We start from the raw sequence: 13,788 nt of genomic DNA, 5'->3' as shown, positions 1-13,788 counted from the left end.
AGGTAAATGTTCGGTACCATTCGTTTACCATTCTATTAACTAATTTCAAGGCAGTGCCATATTTTTTATAAGAAGTGATTTTTGTGAAGATGGCTGTAATTATTAGGGAAGCAGACTTTCGAAATATATTTTTTGAATGATAGTCTCTTTTTCATTTATTTATGAAGACGAGTTTCTACCACCATCCCCTAACGAAAGTTTTGTTTTCTAATTGTGTGTCGCCGCATTGCACTGGGCGGAAGATAGTCGCTCATTTTTCTTGCATTACTTCGGGCGAGGCTTTTTCTTGTCTTTAGTCGGTTTGCTGCTGCACTGTATTTCAATATTCATCACTTTCGAGCAGTACGGAGTTTCCGTTGTCACAACGTAAGTCATCAAAAGTTGTTAGGGCCAAATTAACATCAGTTAGGACATAGTAAGATCATTAACAGTTAAGCAATGCATTTAGAAATTGTTATCACGTTCAGATCAGGTGAAGTTAAGGTCAGATTACATGTTTTTGTCAGATAGTCTTGTTCTTACAATACGAAATTACATTCGCATGTGAGTCGTTTCATGTTTGGAATTTTATTTCGTCAGTTCGCGTGAATTAATTTTACAGTGCATTTCAATCTAAGCATTTTGGTCATTTATTCTTTCAAAATTCGATTTGTAACTTTCTGTAAAATGTTTAGTCTCTTGTGTGTTGGGACAGCATGTTATTGTGATATTTCTGGCAGTGGCCGCCAGTATTTTATCTTGCTAGAAGCTCGCCTTGATGCAGCTTGATACATGCGAAGTAGCATATGGTAGAAAAGTGGAGTGAGGTACAAGCGACAGAGTCCGTGGGAGAGTCCGCCACTTGTACTGAACTAGCTTCTGATTGGTCGACACATTCGGGTGTTGGGCGCCAAAACGCCTAACTTCTCATATTAATTATTTATATACTGTCCATTGTATTTAATCCAGTTTTCAGTATGACAATCTCTCATGGTTACCCTACGAGTTTATAGTCTTTGTTTATTAAATTTCACTAGTTTTGAGAAACATAAGAGTGACGATATTACAAGCGAGGTGCTTCGGACACTTTCGGGTCCCTTCGGCGCGCCTGGGAGACGAAGTACTTCGGCTACGCTAGTCAGAATGTTTCGGGCGTTCTAGAGGGACAGACGCTTTAACTCTCTTTCGGGTGGTCATGTCGTACTCTAATGTCGGAAGTAGGCAGAAAAGTTACCGTGCTATTAAGAAAGCTATGTCGAGTGTTAGAAAAAACAGTGTGAAATGTGTGAACATTTAAATAATAATGTGAAACCTCCCCTTAGAAAAAGTTATGAATGGTTGTGCTGATAAACCCCTTTCGTTATTTGATTTTCAAACAGCTGAGCAAAACTGAACGTAGTTAGACATTTATCTCGTAACTTATTCTGATCATCACTAAACTGACACACAATATCTTTAGCGCAACGCAATCTGACTTTCAATAATCCCTACAAAAGAATGCCCTGACTAACAATAACCTATACCTTTCATGAATCACTTACCTCACAAAAATCTTCGTTACTCTAACTACTGCAATACAGCGAGCGCCAATACTGCCAGCTAAATAAAAGATTCTAACTACTGAAGGCACTAACTACTGATAGGCATAGTTAGCAAATGAAAGATTTCGATAGAGAACAAACAATGTATTTACCTTAATAGTGTTCAAAAGTCATAATATATATACACAGGGTGTTAGAAAAAGGTACGGCCAAACTTTCAGGAAACATTCCTCACACACAAAGAAAGAAAATATGTTATGTGGACATGTGTCCGGAAACGCTTACTTTCCATGTTAGAGCTCATTTTATTACTTCTCTTCAAATCACATTAATCATGGAATGGAAACACACAGCAACAGAACGTACCAGCGTGACTTCAATCACTTTGTTACAGGAAATGTTCAAAATGTCCTCCGTTAGCGAGGATACATGCATCCACCCTCCGTCGCATGGAATCCCTGATGCGCTGATGCAGCCCTGGAGAATGGCGTATTGTATCACAGCCGTCCACAATACGAGCACGAAGAGTCTCTACATTTGGTACCGGGGCTGCGTAGACAAGAGCTTTCAAATGCCCCCATAAATGAAAGTCAAGAGGGTTGAGGTCAGGAGAGCGTGGAGGCCATGGAATTGGTCCGCCTCTACCAATCCATCGGTCACCGAATCTGTTGTTGAGAAGCATACGAACACTTCGACTGAAATGTGCAGGAGCTCCATCGTGCATGAACCACATGTTGTGTCCTACTTGTTAAGGCACATGTTCTAGCAGCACTGGTAGAGTATCCCGTATGAAATCATGATAACGTGCTCCATTGAGCGTAGGTGGAAGAACATGGGGACCAATCAAGACATCACCAACAATGCCTGCCCAAATGTTCACAGAAAATCTGTGTTGATGACGTATTTGCACAATTGCGTGCGGATTCTCGACAGCCCACACATGTTGATTGTGAAAATTTACAATTTGATCACGTTGGAATGAAGCCTCATCCGTAAAGAGAACATTTGCACTGAAATGAGGATTGGCACACTGTTGGATTAACCATTCGCAGAAGTGTACCCGTGAAGGCCAATCAGCTGCTGATAGTGCCTGCACACGCTGTACGTGGTAAGGAAACAACTGGTTCTCCCGTAGCACTCTCCATATAGTGACGTGGTCAACGTTACCTTGCACAGCAACAACTTCTCTGACGCTGACATTAGGGTTATCGTCAACTGCACGAAGAATTGCCTCGTCCATTGCAGGTGTCCTCGTCGTTCTAGGTCTTCCCCAGTCGCGAGTCACAGGCTGGAATGTTCCGTACTCCCTAAGACGCCGATCAATTGCTTCGAACGTCTTCCTGTCGGGACACCTTCGTTCTGAAAATCTGTCTCGATACAAACGTACCGCGCCGCGTCTATTGCCCCGCGCTAATCCATACATCAAATTGCATCTGCCAACTCCGCATTTGTAAACATTGCACTGACTGCAAAACCACGTTCGTGATGAACACTAACCTGTTGATGCTACGTACTGATGTGCTTGATGCTAGTACTGTAGAGCAATGAGTCGCATGTCAACACAAGCACCGAAGTCAACATTACCTTCCTTCAATTGGGCCAACTGGCGGTGAATCGAGGAAGTACAGTACATACTGACGAAACTAAAATGAGCTCTAACATGGAAATTGAGCGTTTCCGGACACATGTTCACATAACATGTTTTCTTTATTTGTGTGTGAGGAATGTTTCCTGAAAGTTTGGCCGTACCTTTTTGTAACACCCTGTATATCAGTTCATGACATACAGTCTTACAAATTTACTCTCTCTGATGGACACACGTCCACATCATCCGCTCTCAAAACTCTGCCATCTCTCTCCCCACATCCACCACTGCTGGCGGCTCACCTCCAACTGCGCAACGCTACCAGTGTTGTCAACTCTAAAAAACCCGAGTCACTAGATTCAATATCAAAAGTCGCTAGAAAGTCGCTAAAACTGATTTTACTAGGGGTTTACTGAAAATTTCGTGCTGTGAATGGTGCAATAAGCCAGTGGGGGAGGGGGGGGGGTAATAAAATATTAATTAAAATTGTCTCATACGTAATTGCTATGTCTTAATTAAATGACGCATCGCTTGCAACATACATACATATAAAATGCGCTAACGTTTAATTAAACATGTTATCATAATTGACGCAACACATAAATTGTTCTTTCAATCACAGTAGTCAAATATATTAGAAGTATACAACTATATGTGTAACAAAAGAAAGCAAGAACTCAAATTAGGTTACAAAACAGATACACACCGGTATGTGAGCTATTCATCGTCGTCACTCAGAAGATCCAATAACTCTTCTGTTTCATGCTCTGACAGAACTGTAGTTGATGTAGAGGGTTGAACGTCGCTCAAAAGGTGATGTTGCAGTTCGACTGGTTTTGTCGCAAAAGAGTAACTTTTGTTCGTTTCAATAAGCTCCAATACGTCTGACGGTATGTCAGAAGATGCACAATCTTTATTTTGTTTCTTCAGCTGGTCTCTCAATATGATCAAAGCATTAATTGTCTTTAACGATAATCTGTTACGTTGTTTAGTTTCTATAATGTTCATATAACTGAATATTCTTTCCACTTCTGCATTTGAATGCGGTAGGTATAGAACAGTCATTGCTAGCTGTGAAATCAAAGAAAATTGTTTTTCCCCTGCGGCATTTTTATACTGCAAAACCTCACTCCAAAATCGAACAGTGCTAGTAGTGTTATTCCACCTAATGAAGTTGAAATTATGCCATTCTTGCAGCATACCGTCTATGAAATCACCACTAAAACCCAATTTGTTGGCTACAGCATTATTTTTATTCACTTTGAGTGTTTTTTCAACATTCAGCACTGACATTTTTTTCAGGATCGTGATGTTACTTGGCAGTCTTTGTTGAATTTCCTTTAAGATTTTCAGACTAAACTGAATGCATCTCTTCTTCAAATAAACTTTATTTTCTTCAAACTTGACTCAGACAATTTCTGTTCAAACATAAAGCCAAGGTTCGGATTTGCGTACATACATTCGCTTGGAACTGGTGTTGTCAACAAATCAACAGTTGGAAAAACTGTTTGTCCGAGTGACTGCATGAGAGGGTCATTGTCTTCTTCTTCAAAAGCTTTTATTGCTGTTTGTGCGTCTTTTAAAGCATGTTTAAGGCAAAACACGTAAAGATGATTTGAGTCGTCACAATATATCTTTTACAAAAGATCGGTACTGTAACAATTGTCTTGAACCATGGCAAGTGAAAAATGTAGCTTTAGTTCTTCCCACTGCTCCAGAATTCTTCGTATTGCTGGTTCAATTGAAAGCCAACGTGTTGCACAGACCTTCCACATTTTAGTGGCTGTTTTCCACAATTTACCGTCTGATAATCCTTTTATATTCCTCTTGTCTTTTGGGTGAAATGGAGAACCAATTGTAGGTTTCACGTACAAGAAACTCTATGTTTCTAGGTATGGTATTCACTGAGGCGTGCGAAACCGCAAGCTGAATAGAGTGACAAATGCAACGGATCAAAAAAAGAAAAAAAAAATGCTTCAGACCATATTCTCTCTTGAGTTGTTCGAAAAGCCCATTGTTTATTCCAACCATTGCAGAAGCATTATCTGTGCCAATTCCCACCATATTAGCGATTGGAAGTTTGAGATCTTTCAAAGAATTCACAAGAACAGCAGCCAGATTTCTTGCATCTGCAGTTTCTACTACAGCGAGTTTGAGAAATGCTGATCTAATGGTTTGGCTGTTTACACTATAGTGCCGTATAACGATACCTAGCATTTTAGATATTGATACATCTGTGGATTCATCTATTAGTACACTGTATTTTTGGTTACCTATATCTTCAACCCTCCCCCCATGAACCATGGACCTTGCCGTTGGTGGGGAGGCTTGCGTGCCTCAGCGATACAGATGGCCGTACCGTAGGTGCAACCACAACGGAGGGGTATCTGTTGAGAGGCCAGACAAACGTGTGGTTCCTGAAGAGGGGCAGCAGCCTTTTCAGTAGTTGCAAGTCTGGATGATTGACTGATCTGGCCTTGTAACATTAACCAAAACGGCCTTGCTGTGCTGGTACTGCGAACGGCTGAAAGCAAGGGGAAACTACAGCCGTAATTTTTCCCGAGGACATGCAGCTTTACTGTATGTAGTAGCATGGAGAGCTGCATCAAACCAGTCTCAGGACTGAAGACCACAACAACAACAACATATCTTCAACCAATGATTGTGTAAAACTTCAGTTATAATGTTAGTGCACTTTTTACGATGTAATTGCATGTTTTTAGCGCCATCATCATTTCAGTTATAGTGTTAGTGCACTTTTTACGATGTAATAGCATGTTTTTAGCGCCCTCATCACCGGAAAACACCTTCTCGCACAGTATTGCTAAATGATCTGCAGCTAAAATAGAACAATCTTCAGCAATAAATAAAGAAAGGGTGTCTTCCGCTCTGCTTGCTATTCTAACTGTAGTTTTCGGAACAATTTTCAGGTGGTTTGTGTTTTTTTTAATCAATTTTTTGTTTATACTTAATAGTTTTCGAATGCTTTCTAATATCACACAATTTAGCATAAAACTCTGTTGCACATACTTGACATCTTGCCTTGGATAAGTATCCAACGACTGGTTTCAGCCACCCATTGAATTCAGGTTCTGTTTCCCACGCATCCCGATATTTTAGAGCGTTCTGCTTCTTCTTCTGCGGTAAATCCATTATGTAAGCCACCACAACGTAAGTTCCACCAATTTATAATCAATGAAAATGCATTAAAACTGAGGCGAACTAGAGGTCATGAAACAATCTACTCACTCGGTAACTCGATATCAGTCCTATTGTTCATTGTTTAAAACGTAATAATGTCTGAGATACCCCCACCGAATTGTTCTTGCGTTACCATTGCGCATGTGGTAATAATTTGACTGAAATTCGAAAAATAAAGGGAGTTCAAAAGTTGAAGAATTATAGATCGATACGCTATCGACGATAACAGGCTAGTGGGTAATGAATAATGAATTGTTCTATAGTCAAGGTTCTCTTACTCTGTAGGCAATTCCCACATTCAGGTTTACTAAATGCTAAACAATGCTACATGATCTGCTAAGAATTTAATTTAACTTAGTAAATCTAGAACAATGTCAGTGTAGTGCCCATTCTATAATTAAAATCTTAGTTTTGTTAATGAAAATACTGGCCCAAAATAGTTTTGATTTGTACTCCAAAAGTCGACAGTACTCCAAAAGTCGCCAGATAAGTCGCTAAATAATTTTTGTCGCTAAAAAGTTTTTTTTGTCGCTAAGACGAAGGCAAAAGTCGCCATTTCTAGCGACAAAGTCGCTAAATTGGCAACACTGAACGCTACGCGCTGTCCACATCCGACTGCTCAACACTACAATAGCGAATATTACAACAATGCCAACCAGCCACAGACTGCACACAGCACAGTCAGTGATTTTCAAACAGAGCGCTACGTGGCGTTACCAATATAAAAACCTAAACAGCCTACTTACAAATGAATCAGGATACAGTAATGAGAAGCGTCGCCTACCATCATTGTCAGTACTACAGATCTTGCTCTCTATAGGTAAGAAGACTAATTTGGGCAAGTGGCATTCCACAAAAAGCACAATCACAGGTCCCAGATGAGGGCATAGTAGCCTCCGCCGACGGGCTGACTTCTGCGCTGCGGACACAACTTTAGAAGACGACAGGTTGTGGAAAGAACTGTTAGGGACTCTTATTCATACTCACCAAATCTCATAGGGCACGCATTGCAAGCACTGTTCGTTGCACTGCACAACACAGAATTGCAAAGGACAGTTTCTTTAGTGCACAGTTATGTTTTCTAATAATTTTGGTAAAAGTTAATTGTAATACTGTTAGTTTCAGACTGATTTGGCGATTCTTTTATCAGATAGTGCTTAAATATGCACACGGCTTGCACCATTAGGTAGACGTTAAAACATGAAAAGGGTAGCCGGCCGATGTGACCGAGCGGTTCTAGACGCTTCAGTCCGGAGCCGCGCTGCTGCTACGCTCGTAGGTTCGAATCTTGCCTCGGGCATGGATGTGTGTGATGTCCTTAGGTTAGTTAGGTTCAAGTAGATCTAAGTCTCAGATCTCAAGATTTTAAACATGGCTGCAGCAGCAACTGTTAAAATTCTTCACAATAAAGGATGGCAGCCAAAAACAGTTGCAGGATAGAATTTTTTTTATTAAAATTCTTGACCAAGGTTTCGGTACGTATAAATATACCTTCATCAGAAATAAAACTTCCTGAATAGAAAGACACATTCATTAGAAAAGCCATATCAACGAAAGTGAGAAACAGAAGCTTAAATAACGGTGAAATTGCTAAAGTAATACAGGCACACAATCTTTAGTACTTACTAAAATTACATCATGCACTGGAGAATAATAAAACAATTATGCCAAAAGGCGTCGTCAGTAATTAATATATCATCTCCATTTGTACAACATGTGTAATGGGCACAGGATCAAAGCGAACAGTTACTTCGCCTATGAACTGTTGAGACACGAGTGTGAAGGCACTAAGGCAGATTGTTTCGCCGAGAGAGGGCACTTGCATGTGCCAGACTCGCGCATATTACAATCCATAAATACATACATAAGCGCATCAAAATTTATTAAAGGTTGTGTTAATTCAAACTTTGTCTTAATAAATAAAGCGTATCACGCCAATTAAAGACATTTATGTAAACTAGAAATATAGAACAAAATTTACCTGTGTCCTAGTGTCAAACGGATAAAGCTTGCGCTTGGAACATCTAACGAGAGAGGGCACTACTGTAATGCGCGAGAGTCTCGCGTAACGTAGGCAGTGAAATACATACTAGCGAAACAACCAAAATGTTATAATAAAACGAAACCATCTGTCTGTATGAATAAAACATAGTAGTCATTTAACCACATATACACATTGAAATTCATAATTAACAAACATCACAATATGTAGATCCCAACAAGACAGGAAAAGCGCATTTCACCGGCATCAACAAGCAAGAAAATAACTCCTAGTCAGCCAGACTATATTACATTAAGGCAATGAGGGGTTTGAAACTGTCTAAAAAATTTTTTTGTTTCGAAGCTGCACCTGTTCATTAAGAACAAAACCATCTTTTAGAGACAGATGCTTGAAAATCTCTAATTCTTCGAGCAAGTCTAGTTTGTCACCTTTATCAGCTTCATGAAGCAGCTCTACGTCGTCCAGTTCTCTTGGCGTGTGCTGTAAGAGCCATAGATGTTCAGCAAAGGTGGAATTATATACGTTTTCCCCATTTTTACCTAACCTGTGTTCTTTATACCTAACTTTAATGGGTCTACCTGTCTGCCCTATGTAATAGTTTGGGCAGTCGTTACAAGTAATTTTGTATACACCGGACTTAGTGCTGAGTTCTTCTCGTGCTCCAATCTTATGAATTACTCTACGTTTGAGGCTATTATTTTAAACTTCATAAACTGGAAAATGTTACCCCAAAATCTAATGTTGTTCATGCAAAAAGAACTGTCAATTGCGAACACCAATTTTTCGACAGAGTACTAAACAAAACTTCTATAAGCTTTACCCCTCAAGAAAGCGCCATGCTAGCGAGAGGTTTTAAATACAATTTCATGCCTGATATTAACGATCCTAAAGTGATAGATAATTTTATTGTTGACCTTAAAGTTGGTCTTGACTCCGTAAAAACTGAAAAATCCCAACAAAATAGGATAGCTCATGAATGTAGCGCAATTATAGAAAGAGAGGTCAAGTCGGTAAAAAACAGTGATTTAAAACAGAGAGGTGGTAACATTATTACTAGTATTAACCGTAAATTAAAAAATAATGAGGCTCTCATCACTAAATCAGACAAAGGAAATTCGCTTGTTGTAGCCTATAAAAGTGAATACATTGCGAAAACTTTGGCTTTTTTCGAAGAAAATGGTATATTTGAAATTGAGCAGGATCATACCCCTACGTTACAAAAGCAAATTAGAGATACTTTAAGAAGAAGTAAACATCTTATGAAAGAGTTTCAAAAGAAAACCTTAATTAACATGAACCCTAGAGCACCTACGCTTAGAAGTCAGTTTAAGGTACACAAAAGTCAACACCCAGTTCGTCCCATTGTTAATGGAATAAAGAGCCCACATCACAAATTAGCGAGATTTTTACACACTAAAATTAAAGAAGCCTTTGTTTTTGAAAACAATTACTCTGTTAAAAATAGTGCTGAGGTAATAAACAAGCTAAAATCAATAGAGATCACTTCTTCCTCTCGTTTGGTTTCTTTTGACGTCGTAAGTTTATACACTAATGTTCCAGTGGATATCACTCTTAAGATTATTGAAGGTAACATTCGACAACATAAAACTTTAAGTGAGCTACAGTTGTCGGAACTTATGTCACTACTGCAGGTTGTACTAGATTACAATTACTTTCAGTTTAATGGTAAAATGTATGAGCAACCATTCGGCTTAGCCATGGGTTGCCCGTTAGCTGGCATCTTTGCTGACATCTTTATGAATGCGCTAGAAGAAAATTTCTTCAAAAACAACCCTACGTTAGGCAATAAGATTTCTTTTTATGCTCGTTATGTTGATGATATACTCATACTATTTCAAGGTTGTGACCAAGATCTACAACAACTGTTTCATGTTTTCAACAGTTTCCACGAGAAAATGAAATTTACAAAAGAGATACAAAATAACGAGAGAGAACTCAATTTTCTTGATTTGAAACTTAAGTTATCGGGTAACACTATTAGCTTCGACATTTTCCGTAAAGAAACTTTTTCTGATAATATTATTCCAGCACATTCCTGTCATCCTCAAACTCACAAGATCGCCTTTTTTCATTCTGCAGTTCATCGCGCTGTGAGCACACCTTTAGCACAGAATTGTTTTGAAAATGAAATATTTTTATTAAAATCAATAGCTACTAACAATGGATACGACCCTAAATTAATTGACCGAATTGCTAAGAAAAAAACAGCTGTAAAATTTTCTACTTTAGGAGATAACAGGGCAAAAAACTATGAGAGTAATAACTTTATTTCTATTCCATTTTTAGGGAACGTTTCATATAAGATTAAAAGACTTTTACAGAAACAATACGGTTATAGAGTTGCTTTTTCCGTAAATAATAGCCTCAAACGTAGAGTAATTCATAAGATTGGAGCACGAGAAGAACTCAGCACTAAGTCCGGTGTATACAAAATTACTTGTAACGACTGCCCAAACTATTACATAGGGCAGACAGGTAGACCCATTAAAGTTAGGTATAAAGAACACAGGTTAGGTAAAAATGGGGAAAACGTATATAATTCCACCTTTGCTGAACATCTATGGCTCTTACAGCACACGCCAAGAGAACTGGACGACGTAGAGCTGCTTCATGAAGCTGATAAAGGTGACAAACTAGACTTGCTCGAAGAATTAGAGATTTTCAAGCATCTGTCTCTAAAAGATGGTTTTGTTCTTAATGAACAGGTGCAGCTTCGAAACAAAAAAATTTTTTAGACAGTTTCAAACCCCTCATTGCCTTAATGTAATATAGTCTGGCTGACTAGGAGTTATTTTCTTGCTTGTTGATGCCGGTGAAATGCGCTTTTCCTGTCTTGTTGGGATCTACATATTGTGATGTTTGTTAATTATGAATTTCAATGTGTATATGTGGTTAAATGACTACTATGTTTTATTCATACAGACAGATGGTTTCGTTTTATTATAACATTTTGGTTGTTTCGCTAGTATGTATTTCACTGCCTACGTTACGCGAGACTCTCGCGCATTACAGTAGTGCCCTCTCTCGTTAGATGTTCCAAGCGCAAGCTTTATCCGTTTGACACTAGGACACAGGTAAATTTGGTTCTATATTTCTAGTTTACATAAATGTCTTTAATTGGCGTGATACGCTTTATTTATTAAGACAAAGTTTGAATTAACACAACCTTTAATAAATTTTGATGCGCTTATGTATGTATTTATGGATTGTAATATGCGCGAGTCTGGCACATGCAAGTGCCCTCTCTCGGCGAAACAATCTGCCTTAGTGCCTTCACACTCGTGTCTCAACAGTTCATAGGCGAAGTAACATTGTTAAACTGTTCGCTTTGATCCTGTGCCCATTACACATGTTGTACAAATGGAGATGATATATTAATTACTGACGACGCCTTTTGGCATAATTGTTTTATTATTCTCCAGTGCATGATGTAATTTTAGTAAGTACTAAAGATTGTGTGCCTGTATTACTTTAGCAATTTCACCGTTATTTAAACTTCTGTTTCTCACTTTCGTTGATATGGCTTTTCTAATGAATGTGTCTTTCTATTCAGGAAGTTTTACTTCTGAGGAAGGTATATTTATTTGTACCGAAACCTTGGTCAAGAATTTTAATAAAAAAATTCTATCCTGCAACTGTTTTTGGCTGCCATCCTTTATTGTGAATAAGTCTCAGATGTTAAGTTCTATAATGCTTAGAGCCATTTGAACCATTAAAAGGTTAAGAATAGGAAAAGAATTTAGTTTTCAACAATAACACGGAACAACATGAAACATAACAGTTATAACGAAAGTGGGTAACAGGCAGTGTTCGCTATAGTGGTTGCCGCGCCTCCCTCGCTGCCTGCGGGGGTCACGCACTGGATACAGCAGCCAGCGGACAGCACAACTTGCTCTAGGCTTGCTGCCAGAGGCTGGAAAGTAGGGGCTTTGCAAATGAAGCGTTGAACACGCGGCAGGCGGTGGTCGGTACCTCTGGCACAAAGCGACGCTCTCTCTCTCTCTCTCTCTCTCTCTCTCTCTCTCGCTTTCTACAGTACGCAGCCAGCTTCCGGACAACTCGGCGCCGCTCTGTATTGTACTGTATTGTCCCCACAGCCTCACAACTGGCAGCATCGCTGGAGCCCTTATCTGACTTCACAATGCAGGCGAATAGAAGCTTGCTAAAGCAAACTGTGCGTTTTGTTTCACAGTTCGCAACTAAAGAACAAGTATCGCCTAAAAGACTCTAAAGGCAGATACTTTCCCCTCCTCCAGTTATATTTAGGTGGTAGGTACTGCAGGGCGATGAACCTGGCTTCCTTTGCTAATATTCAATTTATACAAAAGTACATATTTTTATGTCGTACGGAAAACCGTGACGATTGTGTCGACAGCACGTTGGCATTTAAAAGAGGCAATGTCTATTTAAAAGTCCTCTGTCATGTGCAGACTGCTTAGCTCCTGCAATTAGAAAGTTACTTTTCCACAAGGACAGATGTCAAGATGGAATGTTTGTAATCCGAAACCGGTATTACTTGAAGAGATTTTGCACACATAAGACTTCGCATTAATGTCTTAGGAAGAGTAATTTATGTTCAATAATCATCTGAATCATTAACTATCGAAGTAAATGCAATAGTTTAACAATTTTGAAGGAGCACTCGCGTTTAAACATATCACTACCCGGATTTTCGTGTTCCATCGAGTTCACATCGGTCGAATGTAGTGGCCAAGACATCAACGAGAATTCACTATCGTGCTGCTGAAAGCATTGTAGCAGGATTCTGACCTTCCAACACAGATATGTCTTCTGGAGGTTGCCATTGCCCTCGACATCAAGCACGAAAGAATGAAGGGGGCCCGCAAGTTCCATGGGCCAGGTGAACATCTGCCGTAACATGATACTGGCCCCACAGACCTGCGGACGTGACGTGTTGGATGTTTCGAGCAATCGTCCATCTTGATGACAGCGAATCCGGACGCGACCATCAGCCACGTGTAACAAGAAACGTCTTCCAACCTGTAAGGTTTTTATATGTTTTGTGGTATTGTACATAATTCGCCTTTATTGTACTGGGACAAAGATGAACGAGCGCACTGCACGGGTAGTGAATAAGATCCTCGGATCTGTTTTAATTTCATCTGTGGCTGACTTGTCAGTCAGTCAGTTGTGCAGCAGCCGGCCATTCTTATTTGAGGTATAGCAGCGAGCAGCTGAGTTTTTCAGAGAATGAGATCTGTTTTCTGTGAACCTTGAATGAAACTATCTGGAGTACTTTACTCTGGAGATAAAAACTCATTTATAATACTTTCTTGTTCTCTATAACGATGGACAACATTTTAGAGGAACTTTCTTTCTTTGTAGTGAGAGAACTTTGTAATAGCTAGAGTCTTCTTATTTTGTGCAGTCTTTTTGTCAATAATTGTAGTCTGATTTCTCAAAAACGATTTTCTTTAAAGTAAACCCCACCTCCGTGA

At 39.3% G+C, this 13,788-nt stretch overlaps 1 protein-coding gene across 5 annotated transcripts in view; it reads right to left on the bottom strand.

The window, feature by feature from the left end:
* The window catches only part of LOC124805094 (guanine nucleotide exchange factor for Rab-3A-like), a 494,280-nt gene that overhangs the window by 380,219 nt on the left and 100,273 nt on the right, over positions 1 to 13,788 (bottom strand). The window lies entirely within an intron of this gene.

This window comes from Schistocerca piceifrons, chromosome 7, assembly GCF_021461385.2.
Source record: "Schistocerca piceifrons isolate TAMUIC-IGC-003096 chromosome 7, iqSchPice1.1, whole genome shotgun sequence".
NCBI classification, from domain to species: domain Eukaryota; kingdom Metazoa; phylum Arthropoda; class Insecta; order Orthoptera; family Acrididae; genus Schistocerca; species Schistocerca piceifrons.
The sequence above is the reverse complement of the archived record's forward strand: the minus strand, read 5'-3'. Positions and strand labels throughout refer to the sequence as shown.